Source organism: Oryx dammah, unplaced genomic scaffold (genome assembly GCF_014754425.2).
Source record: "Oryx dammah isolate SB20612 unplaced genomic scaffold, SCBI_Odam_1.1 HiC_scaffold_27, whole genome shotgun sequence".
Taxonomy (NCBI): Eukaryota; Metazoa; Chordata; class Mammalia; order Artiodactyla; family Bovidae; genus Oryx; species Oryx dammah.
This window is the reverse complement of record NW_024070211.1, coordinates 130,992,956-131,005,299: the sequence shown is the minus strand read 5'-3', so window position 1 is coordinate 131,005,299 and position 12,344 is coordinate 130,992,956. Positions and strand designations below refer to the sequence as shown.

Below are 12,344 nucleotides of genomic sequence, written 5' to 3'. Positions count from 1 at the left end.
TATGTGAACCGTGAACTTCCAGATGTTCAAACTGGATTTAGAAAAGGCAGAGGAACCAGAGATCAAATTGGCAACATCTGCTGGATCATTGAAAAAGCAAGAGAGTTCCAGAAAAACATCTACTTTTGCTTTATTGACTACGCCAAAGTCTTTGACAGTGTGGATCACAACAAACTGTGGAAAAGAGATGGGAATTCTTCAAGAGATGGGAATACCAGACCACCTGACCTGCCTCCTGAGAAATCCTTATGCAGGTCAAGAAGCAACAGTTAGAACTGGACATGGAACAACAGACTGGTTCCAAATTGGGAAAGGAGTACGTCAAGGCTGTATATTTTCACCCTGCTTATTTAACTTCTATGCAGAGTACATCATGAGAGACGCTGGGCTGGAAGAAGCACAAGCTGGAATCAAGATTGCTGGGAGAAATATCAGTAACCTCAGATATGCAGATGATACCACCCTTATGGCAGAAAGTAAAGAGGAACTAAAAAGCCTCTTGATGAAAGTGAAAGAGGAGATTGAAAAAGTTGGCTTAAAACTCAACATTCAGATGACATCTGGTCCCATCACTTCATGGCAAATAGATGGGGAACCAGTGGAAACAGTGACAGACTTTATTTTTTTGGTCTCTAAAATCACTGCAGATGATGACTGCAGCCATGTAATTAAAAGATGCCTGCTTGGGGCTGGTGCACAGGGATGACCCAGAGAGATGTTATGGGGAGGTAGGTGGGAGGGGGGTTCATGTTTGGGAGCGCATGTACACCCGTGGTGGATTCATGTCAATGTATGGCAAAACCAATACAGTATTGTAAAGTAAAATAAAGTAAAAAAAAAAAAAACAAAAACAAAAAGTGCTCCTTGGAAGAAAAGCTATGACCAACCTAGACAGCGTATTAAAAAGCAGAGACATTACTTTTCCAACAAAGGTCCGTTTAGTCAAAGTTATGGTTTTTCCAGTAGTCGTGTATGGATGTGAGAGTTGGACTATAAAGAAAGCTGTGCGCCGAAGAATTGATGCTTTTGAACTGTGGTGTTGGAGAAGACTCTTGAGAGTCCCTTGGACTGCAAGGAGATCCAACCAGTCCATTCTAAATGAAATTAGTCCTGTATATTCATTGGAAAGACTGATGCTGAAACTGAAACTCCGATACTTTGGCCACCTGATGCGAAGAGCTGACTCATTTGAAAAGACCCTGATGCTGAGAAAGATTGAAGGTGGGAGGAGAAGGGGATGACAGAGGATGAGATGGTTGGATGGCATCACTGATTCGATGGACATGAGTTTGAGTAAGCTCCGGGAGTTGGTGACAGACAGGGAAGCCTGGCATGCTGCAGTCCCTGGGGTCGCAAAGAGTCGGATACGACTGAGCGACTAAACTGAACTGATAGTGTAGGGGACTTTATTCAGTATCTTGTAATAAACTATAATGAGAAAGAATATGAAAAAGAATATGTGTGTAAATGTATAACGGAATCACTTTGCTGTACACCAGAAACTAACACAATGTGGTAAATCAACTATACTTCAGTAAGAAATTTTTTTTAATTAAAAATACAATAAAGAATATAGGCTTTTATATTTTGTTCATGCAGGGTAGCGGAGTGTTTCTCTGGTATTTTAGCCAGCCCATATATTTGAATTCCCACCAGTTTTGTGGATAAAAGCTCATTACTAATATGTCTTTTATGCCAGTTAATAACCACCAGAACCCACATGCACATTTCTATCATAGCGTAAATAAATGTAGGAGGATAGCAGAGACAATAGGAACTGGAATGTAGCCTTTCTGAAGAAATAATTCCTATACATATTCCAGTTTTGTCATTTGACCTGATAATGGCCCATATAGCAGTTTCTCTCTGGTATAGGATCCAATCTAGGTTTAGGAAAGATCAAGTTGCTGTGTTTCTTTACTCTCCTTGAATCTGCAACATTTCCATAGCCCTTCTTTGACTTTTATCTGATTGACATTTTGAGGAATGCAGTCTCTTTGTTTAAATGCAATGTTTCTCATTTTGTCTGAGTTTTCTTTATTTAATTATATTTAGGTTATACAGTCTCAGAAAGCTGGTTAGTTCATGCTGTTTCCTTCTCAGAGTATTAAACCTTGAGACACAGAATGTCCATCTGTCTTTTATATGTGATGCTAATCTTAATCACCTCATTAAGGAGTTGCCCAAATTCTCCACTGTATACTTACTGACTGCATTAGATTTGTTAGAGTGAAGATATCATAAACAAAGTGTAAAGATAAGACATAGACCGTAGACCATAATGAACATATCCAACAGAGTTCTTGTGTTTAAAATTTTTAAATGTGCAAAAGGCTTGTTACATAGTCACTTTACAGAAGAGTGTATCAGAATGGCCAGTAAATGAATGAAAATGGTACTCAACATCATTAATCACCAGATAAGTGTAAATTAAAACTATAGTGATAAATACATTACACAGCCACCAGAATGACTGCTAGGGCTGGTGAGGATGTGGAAGAACTGGAACTCTCTTGCATTACTGATGAGAGTATCTGTGTTTAACACAGTCGCTTTGAAGAAATGTTCCTCCATAACTGCTGAAGGTAATTATATGCATGTCTTGGAGATTTAGCAGTTCCCTCCTTGGATATGTATCCAACAGAAATATGTGTGTATGTTTACCAAAAGGCATGTTCAAGAGGTTCATAGAGCTTTTATGTGTTAGCCAGTAACTGGAGACAGCCTTCATGTCCACCAGTAGTAGAATGGGTGAATTAGTCGAGGTATAAGCTTATAATGGAATATTGCACGGTGATGAAAGTGAATAAAATACTTGTACAGATTATGTTGAAGAATTTCAGAGACATAAAATATCAAGTGAAAATAGATACAGGCAGTTCCGTGGTGGTCCAGTGGTTAGGGCTTCACTGGCTTTCACTGCCGGGGGCATGGGTTCAGTCCCTGGTCGGTAAGCTAAAATCCTGTAAATGGTGCAGCACAACCAAAAACATAAAATAAAAAAGAAAAATACAAAGATATGTCTTGTATGTTTCAATTAGCATGGAATGTTAAAAGGCAAAACTACTCTACGGCAGTAAATGGCAAGATGAAGGTTCCCTTATGGGGAAATGGTGGCTCACATGGGACAGGTACAAGGGAGTCTTCATGGGTCCTGGAAATGTCTATAGTTTTATCTGTTGTGGTTATGTGGGTGAATGCATATGTAAAATGTATATTAAAAATGTGTGCCCTTTAGGTAAGTTCTGCAGGGGGGTAGGTAAAATATGATGTTTATACCTGTGTTCCCTTCTAAGTTTTTATACATTTAGCTTTTCCATTTTGTGTTTGGTCCATGTTGAATTAATTTTTGCATAATGTGTGAGGAAGGGGTCTAACTTCCTGTTTTGGCCTGTGGCTATCTAGTTGTCCAGTACCGTTTGTTGATGATCATTATCTCCCCAGTGTCTTGGCACTCATTCAGCCATAGATGTTTGAGCTCTCACTTCTGTGTCACCAGTTTCTTGCCTTATTTCGGTACCCCCACTGCTTTGATTGCTGTAACTTTGTAGTAATTTTTAAAATCAGAGAGTGTGGGTCCTCCAATTTTATTTTTCTTTTTCAGTATTGTTTTGGCTCTTCAGAGTCTCTTTTAGTTCCATATGCATTTAAGTATCACTTTTTTCATTGCTGTAAAGAAAGGTCATTGGAATTTTGATAGAGATTACATTGAATCTGTAGGTGACTTTGAGAGTTTTACCATCTTAAAAACATTTTCTTCCAATCCATGAACATGGAATGTCTTTCCAGATACTTAGATCTGTTTTAATGTTATTCAGAAGTGTTTTATAGTTTTCAGTGTACAAGACTTGTTGTTGTTAAATATATTCCTAATAATTATATTATTTTGATGGTAATATAAGTGGAATTTATTTCTAAATTTTAGTTCCAAATTGTTCATTGCTTGTGTGTAAAAATACAACTGATTTTTTAAATTAATTTATTTTTTATTGAAGGATAATTGCTTTACAGAATTTTGTTGTTTTCTGTCAGACCTCAACATGAATCAGCCATAGGTATACAACTGATCATTTTAAGTGTTGATCTTGTATCCTGCAACTGTGCTGACCTCTTTCATTAACTCTAATATTGTTTTTGTGAACTTAGATTTTCTGTATACAAGACTGTCATCTGCAAATAGGTATAGTTTTGCTTCTTACTGAGTCTGAATTCCTTTTATCAATATTTCATTTTCTTGCCTCATTTTCTGACTAGGACTCTAGTACAATATTAAATAAGAGTGGCAAGACTGAAATCTGTCTTGATCTTAGTAGGCACATATCCAGTTTTTGCTGTGGATTTTTCATGGTTGCCCTGATCAGCTGCAGAAGTTCCTTTCTCTTCCTAGTCTTCTGAGTAGGCAGTTGGATTTTGGCACTTGCATTTTCTTTGTCTGTTGAGGTGATTATGTATCTTTCTTTTATCTGTGTTTTATTACATTGATGTTGTATGCTGAACCCACCTTGCTTTTGTGGGATATATCCTATAGGTTTCTGGCGTAGAAGCCCTCTTTTTAATGTTCTGGATTAGATTTGTTAGTGTTTTGTTAGTATTTTTCTATATTCACAAAGTTATCAATCTGTAGTTTTCTCTTACAATATCTTTGTCTGATTTGATTATCAGAGTAATACTGGGTAATAAAATATTAATAATGGTGGTAATTCTTCCTTAAATGTGTGAGCCATCTATCTGGGTTAGGACTTTTTATTTGTGAAAAGCTTTAAAATTTCTGATTCAATCACTTTATTTCTTCCAGGTGGTCTTATTCACTGATGTACAATTATTCATAGTATTCCCTTTTCCTTTTTGTTTCTGTAAGGTTGGTAGTAATTCTCTGATTTCTTGGGGAGGGGCATGCTGTGTGGCTTGTGGGATCTTCCTTCACTCACCAGGGGTTGAATTCAACATTGAGAGTGTTGAGTCCTAACCACTGGACTACCAGCAAATTCCCAGCAGTTACAAGTTTATCTCTAAATTATACTTTAGATGCATCCAATACTTTTCAGTATGTTTTAAAATTTTCATTCATTCAAAGCATTTTCTAATTTTCCACGTTACTTCTTTTTTGTCTCATTGGTTCTTTAGGAGTGTGTTTAATTTTCATGTTTGTAAATCCCCCAGATTTCTTTCTGTTACCAATTTCTCATTTCATTGTTGTCAGGGAACATACATCGTATATCTTTTTTCTTTTATTTCTATTCAATTGTATTTTGATTCTGTTGACCAAAATGAGGAAAAATCTGTTTGGCTTTATGGTTTGCCTTTTATGCATATGGTTATCTACAGTTCTATATTCAAAGTTATAAACTTCTACAGTTAGGAAAGTCTTGATAACACTTTGCTTTAATAGATATTTTATAAATATTTATGATCATGGTTTACCAATAGTTTTTTTTTGTTGTTGTTGTTCATGCACATTCATTTACTTATTTTTGGTCTTTTAAGCTTTTTCTTTTATATTGAAGTATAGCCAATTAGGGCCTCCCTGGTGGCTCAGACAGTAAAGAGTCTTCCTGCAATGCAGGAGACCTGGGTTTGATCCCTGGGTTGGGAAGATCCCTTGGAGAAGGGAATGGCTACTCACTGCAGTATTTTTGCCTGGAGAATTCCATAAACAGAGGAGACTGGTGGGCAACAGTCCTTGGGGTCACAAAGAGTTGGACAAGACTAAGTGACACGTTCACTCACTACTATAGCTGATTAACATTTTAGAACAGTTTCAGGTAGACAGCAAAAGGACTCACCTATACATGCACCTTTCTCCCCCAAACTCCTCTCCCATCCAGGCTGCCACATAACATGGGGCAGATTGCCCTGTGCTCCACATTTGGACCTGGTTGTTATCCATTTTAAATACAGCAGTGTGTGCATGTCGATCCAAAACTCCCTAATTATTCCTTTCCCATTTTTTTCACCCCTGGCATCCATAAGTTTGTTCTCTAAGTCTGTGAGTCTATTTCTGTTTTGTAAATAAGTTCATTTGTATCATTTCTTTTTAGATTCTGCATATAAGGGATGTCATGATATTTCACCTTCTCTGTCTGACTTCACTCATTATGACAATCTCTGGGTCCATCCATATTGCTGCAAATGGCATTATTTCATTCTTTTCAATGACTGAGTGATATTCCATTGTATATATGAACCACATCTTCTTTATCCGTTCTTCTGTTGATGGACATTTAGGTTGCTTCTGTGTCTTGACTCTTGTAAACAGTGCTGCAGTGAACATTGGGATGCATGTATCCTTTCAGACTATGTTTTTCTCTGGGGTATATGCCAAGAATATTTCTTAAATCTATTTATACTTACTGAGACAAGTTTTATTGCCTAACATGTGATCTGTCCTGGAAAATGTTCTACATGCATTTGAGAAAAATGTGTATTTTGCTCTTTGGGGGTTGAGTGTACTATAGATATGCTCTTTATCTAAATAGCATTATTTTATCTATATAGCATTTTATAGCATTACTTAAATCTTCATTTTCTCATTGATGTTTCTATTTGTTTATCCTTTAGTGAAAATGAACCATTGAACTCTCTTAACTGTCCTATTTTAATTATTTCATATCTTTTTTCATGTATTTTGAGAGTCTGTTGTTACGGGCATACGTGTTTATAATTATGTATCTTGTTGATAAGTTGGCCATTTTTTCACTATAGATGTCCTTCGTTGCCATTAACAACCATTTTGTAATATATTCCATTTTTTTGCTAATAGTATAGCCTTTTGGCTACTGTTTGCATGGTATATTTTTTACAGTCTTTTAATCTATTTTGTGCTTGAATCTAAAATGTGTCTGTTGTAGACAGCATACAGTTGTCAAGTTTTTTAACCTAGTCTGCTCATTTCTGCCTTTGTTCGTCCTGCTTTTATATGTATATATAAAACTATGCATAAGGGAGGGTTACATCTGCCATTTTTGCCAGGTGTGTTCTGTGTGTTTTATATCTCTTTTTGTTCCTCATTCCTTCATTAGTGCCTTCTTTTTGTTAAATAGATATTTTCTAGTGTGCTGTTTTAATTCTCTTGTTTCTTTTGCCATTTAAATAAATGTGTACTTCAGTAGTTGACCTGGGGATTAAAATCAACATCTCAACCTACAACAATATAGTTTGAGTTAATACCACTTAATTAGAGCGGCATACAAAACTTTCCTTCTAACTCCATCCCTTGTCTGTCTTTTGTGCTACTGTCGTTATATAAATTATATCTACGTAATATACACCGAACAGCATGCTTATAATTATTGATTTATGCAGTTTCTTTAAACTTGTCTATTAATTTTCTCCTGCTGCTTGTGTAGAAAAGAGTTAAGGTAGACCTTGCTCCTTATCCTTGAAATAACCGCTTATGACGCCTGCTCATTGCTGGCATCTGAAAACTTGGATTTCAGGAGGGTTCCTACCTGACTAACTGACATGAATGGCTTACTGTGCCTAAACTGCTTATACAAACAATGTAGTTTATGCTGAAGGGAATCTGGAATTTTGATACGGGTCTAGTTAGTCTGACATTTGGGCTTCTTCAGGGTTGGTTTCTGTTGATTGCTTTTTCTCTGTGTATGGACCAGTGTCTTTGTATGTCTTTTTTTCCTTGAAAACTGGACACTTAAAATATTATAATGCACCACGTCTGGAAATCTGGTTCTTCTACCTCTGTATTTTTTGTTGTTGTTATAATTTGCTTTTTAATGATGTTTCAGAACTCATTTTTTAAAGTCTGTATTCTGTCATATGTGGTCCCTGAAGACTGCTCCTAGTTTAGTTGTCATCTCGTGATTAGACAGATTTCCTTAGACTTGGAACCTTTAAGTCTCACAGTCTTTCGGGGTGCGTGTGTGTGTGTGTGTGTGTGTGTGTGTTGGGGCTGGCCTTTAACATTCTCTCAGGCATTTGCAGTTCTACCACATCTTTTACTTTAGTTCAGTTCAGTCGCTCAGTCGTGTCGACTCTTTGCAACCCCATGAATCGCAGCACGCCAGGCCTCCCTGTTCATCACCAACTCCTGGAGTTCACTCAGACTCACGTCCATAGAGTCAGTGATGCCATCCAGCCATCTCATTCTCTGTTGTCCCTTTCTCCTCCTGCCCGCAATCCCTCCCAACATCAGAGTCTTTTCCAGTGAGTCAACTCTTCGCATGAGGTGGCCAAAGTACTGGAGCTTCAGCTTTAGCATCATTCCTTCCAAAGAAATCCCAGGGCTGATCTCCTTCAGAATGGACTGGTTGGATCTCCTTGCAGTCCAAGGGACTCTCAAGAGTCTTCTCCAACACCACAGTTCAAAAGCATCAATTCTTCGGCATTCAGCTTTCTTCACAGCCCAACTCTCACATCCATACATGACCACAGGAAAAACCATAGCCTTGACTAGACAGACCTTTGTTGGCAAAGTAATGTCTCTGCTTTTGAATATGCTATCTAGGTTGGTCATAACTTTTCTTCCAAGGAGTAAGCATCTTTTAATTTCATGGCTGCAGTCACCATCTGCAGTGATTTTGGAGCCCCCCAAAATAAAGTCTGACACTGTTTCCACTGTTTCCGCATCTATTTCCCATGAAGTGATGGGACCAGATGCCATGATCTTCGTTTTCTGAATGTTGAGCTTTAAGCCAACTTTTTCGCTCTCCATTTTCACTTTCATCAAGAGGCTTTTTAGCTCCTCTTCACTTTCTGCCATAAGGGTGGTGTCATCTGCATATCTGAGGTTATTGATATTAACTCCCGGCAATCTTGATTCCAGCTTGTGCTTCTTCCAGCCCAGCGTCTCTCATGATGTACTCTTCATAGAAGTTAAATATACAGCCTTGACGTACTCCTTTTCCTATTTGGAACCAGTCCGTTGTTCCATGTCCAGTTCTAACTGTTGCTTCCTGACCTGCATACAGATTTCTCAAGAGGCAGGTTAGGTGGTCTGGTATTCCCATCTCTTTCATTTTCCAGTTCATTGTGATCCACACAGTCAAAGGCTTTGGCATAGTCAATGAAGCAGAAATAGATGGTTTTTTTGAACTCTCTTGCTTTTTCGATGATCCAGCGGATGTTGGCAGTTTGATTTCTGGTTCCTATGCCTTTTGGAAAACCGGCTTGAACATCTGGAAGTTCACGGTTCACGTATTGCTGAAGCTTGGCTTGGAGAATTTTGAGCATTACTTTACTAGCATGTGAGATGAGTGCAATTGTGTGGTAGTTTGAGCATTCTTTGGTATTGCCTTTGTTTGGGATTGGAATGAAAACTGATCTTTTCCAGTCCTGTGGCCACTGCTGAGTTTTCCAAATTTGTTGGCATATTGAGTGCAGCACTTTCACAGCATCATCTTTCAGGATTTGAAACAGCTCAACTGGAATTCCATCACCTCCACTAGCTTTGTTTGTAATGATGCTTCCTAAGGCCCACTTGACTTCACATTCCAGGATGTCTGGCTCTAGGTGAATGATCACATCATACGTGATTATCTGGGTTGTGAAGATCTTTTTTGTACAGTTCTTCTATGTATTCTTGCCACCTCTTCTTAATATCTTCTGCTTCTGTTAGGTCCATACCATTTCTGTCCTTTATCGAGCCCCTCTTTGGATGAAATGTTCCCTTGGTTTCTCTAATTTTCTTGAAGAGATCTCTAGTCTTTCTCATTTTGTTGTTTGCCTCTATTTCTTTGCATTGATTGCTGAAGAAGGCTTTCTTATCTCTTCTTGCTATTCTTTGGAACTCTGCATTCAGATGCTTATATCTTTCCTTTTCTCCTTTGCTTTTCACTTCTCTTCTTTTCACAGCTATTTGTAAGGCCTCCCCAGACAGCCATTTTGCTCTTTGCATTTCTTTTCCATGGGGATGGTCTTGATCCCTGTCTACTGTACAATGTCATGAACCTCAGTCCATAGTTCATCAGGCACTCTGTCAGATCTAGGCCCTTAAATCTATTTCTCACTTCCACTGTATAATCATAAGGGGTTTGATTTAGGTCATACCTGAATGGTCTAGCGGTTTTCCCTACTTTCTTCAATTTGAGTCTGAATTTGGTAATAAGGAGTTCATGGTCTGAGCCACAGTCAGCTCCTGGTCTTGTTTTTGTTGACTGTGTAGAGCTTCTCCATCTTTGGCTGGAAAGAATATAATCAATCTGATTTCGGTGTTGACCATCTGGTGATGTCCACGTGTAGAGTCTTCTCTTGTGTTGTTGGAAGAGGGTGTTTGCTATGACCAGTGCATTTTCTTGGCAAAACTCTATTAGTCTTTGCCCTGCTTCATTCCGTATTCCAGGCCTAGTTTCCTTGTTACTCCAGGTGTTTCTTGACTTCCTAATTTTGCATTCCAGTCCCCTGTAATGAAGAGAACATCTTTTTTGGGTGTTAGTTCTAAAAGGTCTTTGTAGGTCTTCATAGAACCGTTCAACCTCAGCTTCTTCAGCATTACTGGTTGGGGCATAGACTTGGATAACTGTGATATTGAATGGTTTGCCTTGGAAATGAACAGAGATCATTCTGTCGTTTTTGAGATTGCATCCAAGTACTGCATTTCGGACTCTTTTGTTGACCATGATGGCTACTCCATTTCTTCTGAGGGATTCCTGCTCGCAGTAGTAGATATAATGGTCATCTGAGTTAAATTCACCCATTCCAGTCCATTTTAGTTCGCTGATTGCTAGAATGTTGACATTCACTCTTGGCATCTCTTGTTTGAGCACTTCCAATTTGCCTTGATTCATGGACCTGACATTCCAGGTTCTTATGCAGTATTGCTCTTTACAGCATTGGACCTGCTTCTGTCACCAGTCGCATCCACAGCTGGGTATTGTTTTTGCTTTGGCTCCATCCCTCATTCTTTCTGGAGTTATTTCTCCACTGATCTCCAGTAGCATATTGGGCACCTACTGACCTGGGGAGTTCCTCTTTCAGTATCCTATCATTTTGCCTTTTCATACTGTTCATGGGGTTCTCAAGGCAAGAATACTGAAGTGGTTTGCCATTCCCTTCTCCAGTGGACCACATTCTGTCAGACCTCTCCACCATAACCCATCCGTCTTGGGTCGCCCCATGGGGGTTTCGTTGATTTAGACAAGGCTGTGGTCCTAGTTGTGATTAGATTGACTAGGTTTCTGTGAGTATGGTTTCAGTGTGTCTGCCCTCTGATGCCCTCTTGCAACACCTACCGTCTTATTTGGGTTTCTCTTACCTTGGACTTAATGTTGCACAAAGCCTTAATGTTAGCCAGAGGTAAAAGCCGAAGGTTTTTTAGGCCTTTCTTGACTGTGCAACAGCCTTGAGAGTTTGCATAACTTCTAGATTTCTAGGAATCTGTTGGAGATTTTCAGAGTTCCCTACAGACATCTCATTCCTCGGCTTTTCTAGAAAATTTTTTTCTTAAAGTATTGCCTGCCCGAAATATTTTATCCCCAACCTCTGACAGTTGAGATATGTAACATTTGTTCTTGATTGATTTTCAGTAAATACCTCAAGCTCTTTGCATTGTAAAAGCTTTAAGTCAGGTTAAATAAAGGCAGCCTTTCAAATGGGGTCTATCAGCAAACCATTAGATAGGTCAAATATGATAGATTTGGGGGAATCCATTCTGCCTTCTCCAGTGGCTGCCAGGCTGCTCATTTTCATGGGGACTTTGGACTTGTCGGGGGTTTTTGTTCTTTGGCCACATTCTAGCATGTGGAGGCTTAGTTCCCAGTTGTATGTATGTGCTCAGTTGTATCTGACTCTTTGTGACCCCACGGACTGAGGCCTGCTAGGCTTCTCTGTTCATAGCATTTTCCAGATAAGAATACTGGAGTGGGTTGCCATTTCCTATTCCAAGGGATCTTCCCAATGCAGCAATCAAACCTGCATCTCTTGAAGTCTCCTGCTTTGGCAAGCGGATTCTTTACCACTGTGCCACCTAGGAATCTCCTTAGTTCCCTGACCAGGGCTCAAACCTGCACTCCTGCATTACAAGTACAGAGTCTTAACCACTGGACTGTCAGGGAAATCTCTGGGCTTGTTGGTTTAAATTGCTAATTTAGAGCTGGGAGTAAAGGGTGGAAAAGATTAAGAATAGGGAAGGTCAAAACACCACAAGGCTTTCTGTTTTTATTGAGACTACAGAATGCTTCCCAGATGGCTGCAAATTTTTGGTTCATTCCTTTGTGTTGATTCTGATAATTTTGTCTTAGATGGAGGAGAGAATTTTTGTAGGCTTTTACTACTTTGTTGATGTCCTCCTTTTGTCTCTAAACATGACCTTTTCCATGCATCTTTATGTGCCCCTGCCTTGTGGGAGCTTGAGTTTATTCAGTTATCTCTTAAGCTTTTTAACTGTCAAA

At 38.8% G+C, this 12,344-nt stretch overlaps 1 protein-coding gene across 1 annotated transcript in view; it reads left to right on the top strand.

The window, feature by feature from the left end:
* MAP3K2 (mitogen-activated protein kinase kinase kinase 2) overlaps window positions 1-12,344 on the top strand; it is a 98,699-nt gene that overhangs the window by 38,628 nt on the left and 47,727 nt on the right. The gene's annotated exons all lie outside the window — the stretch shown is intronic.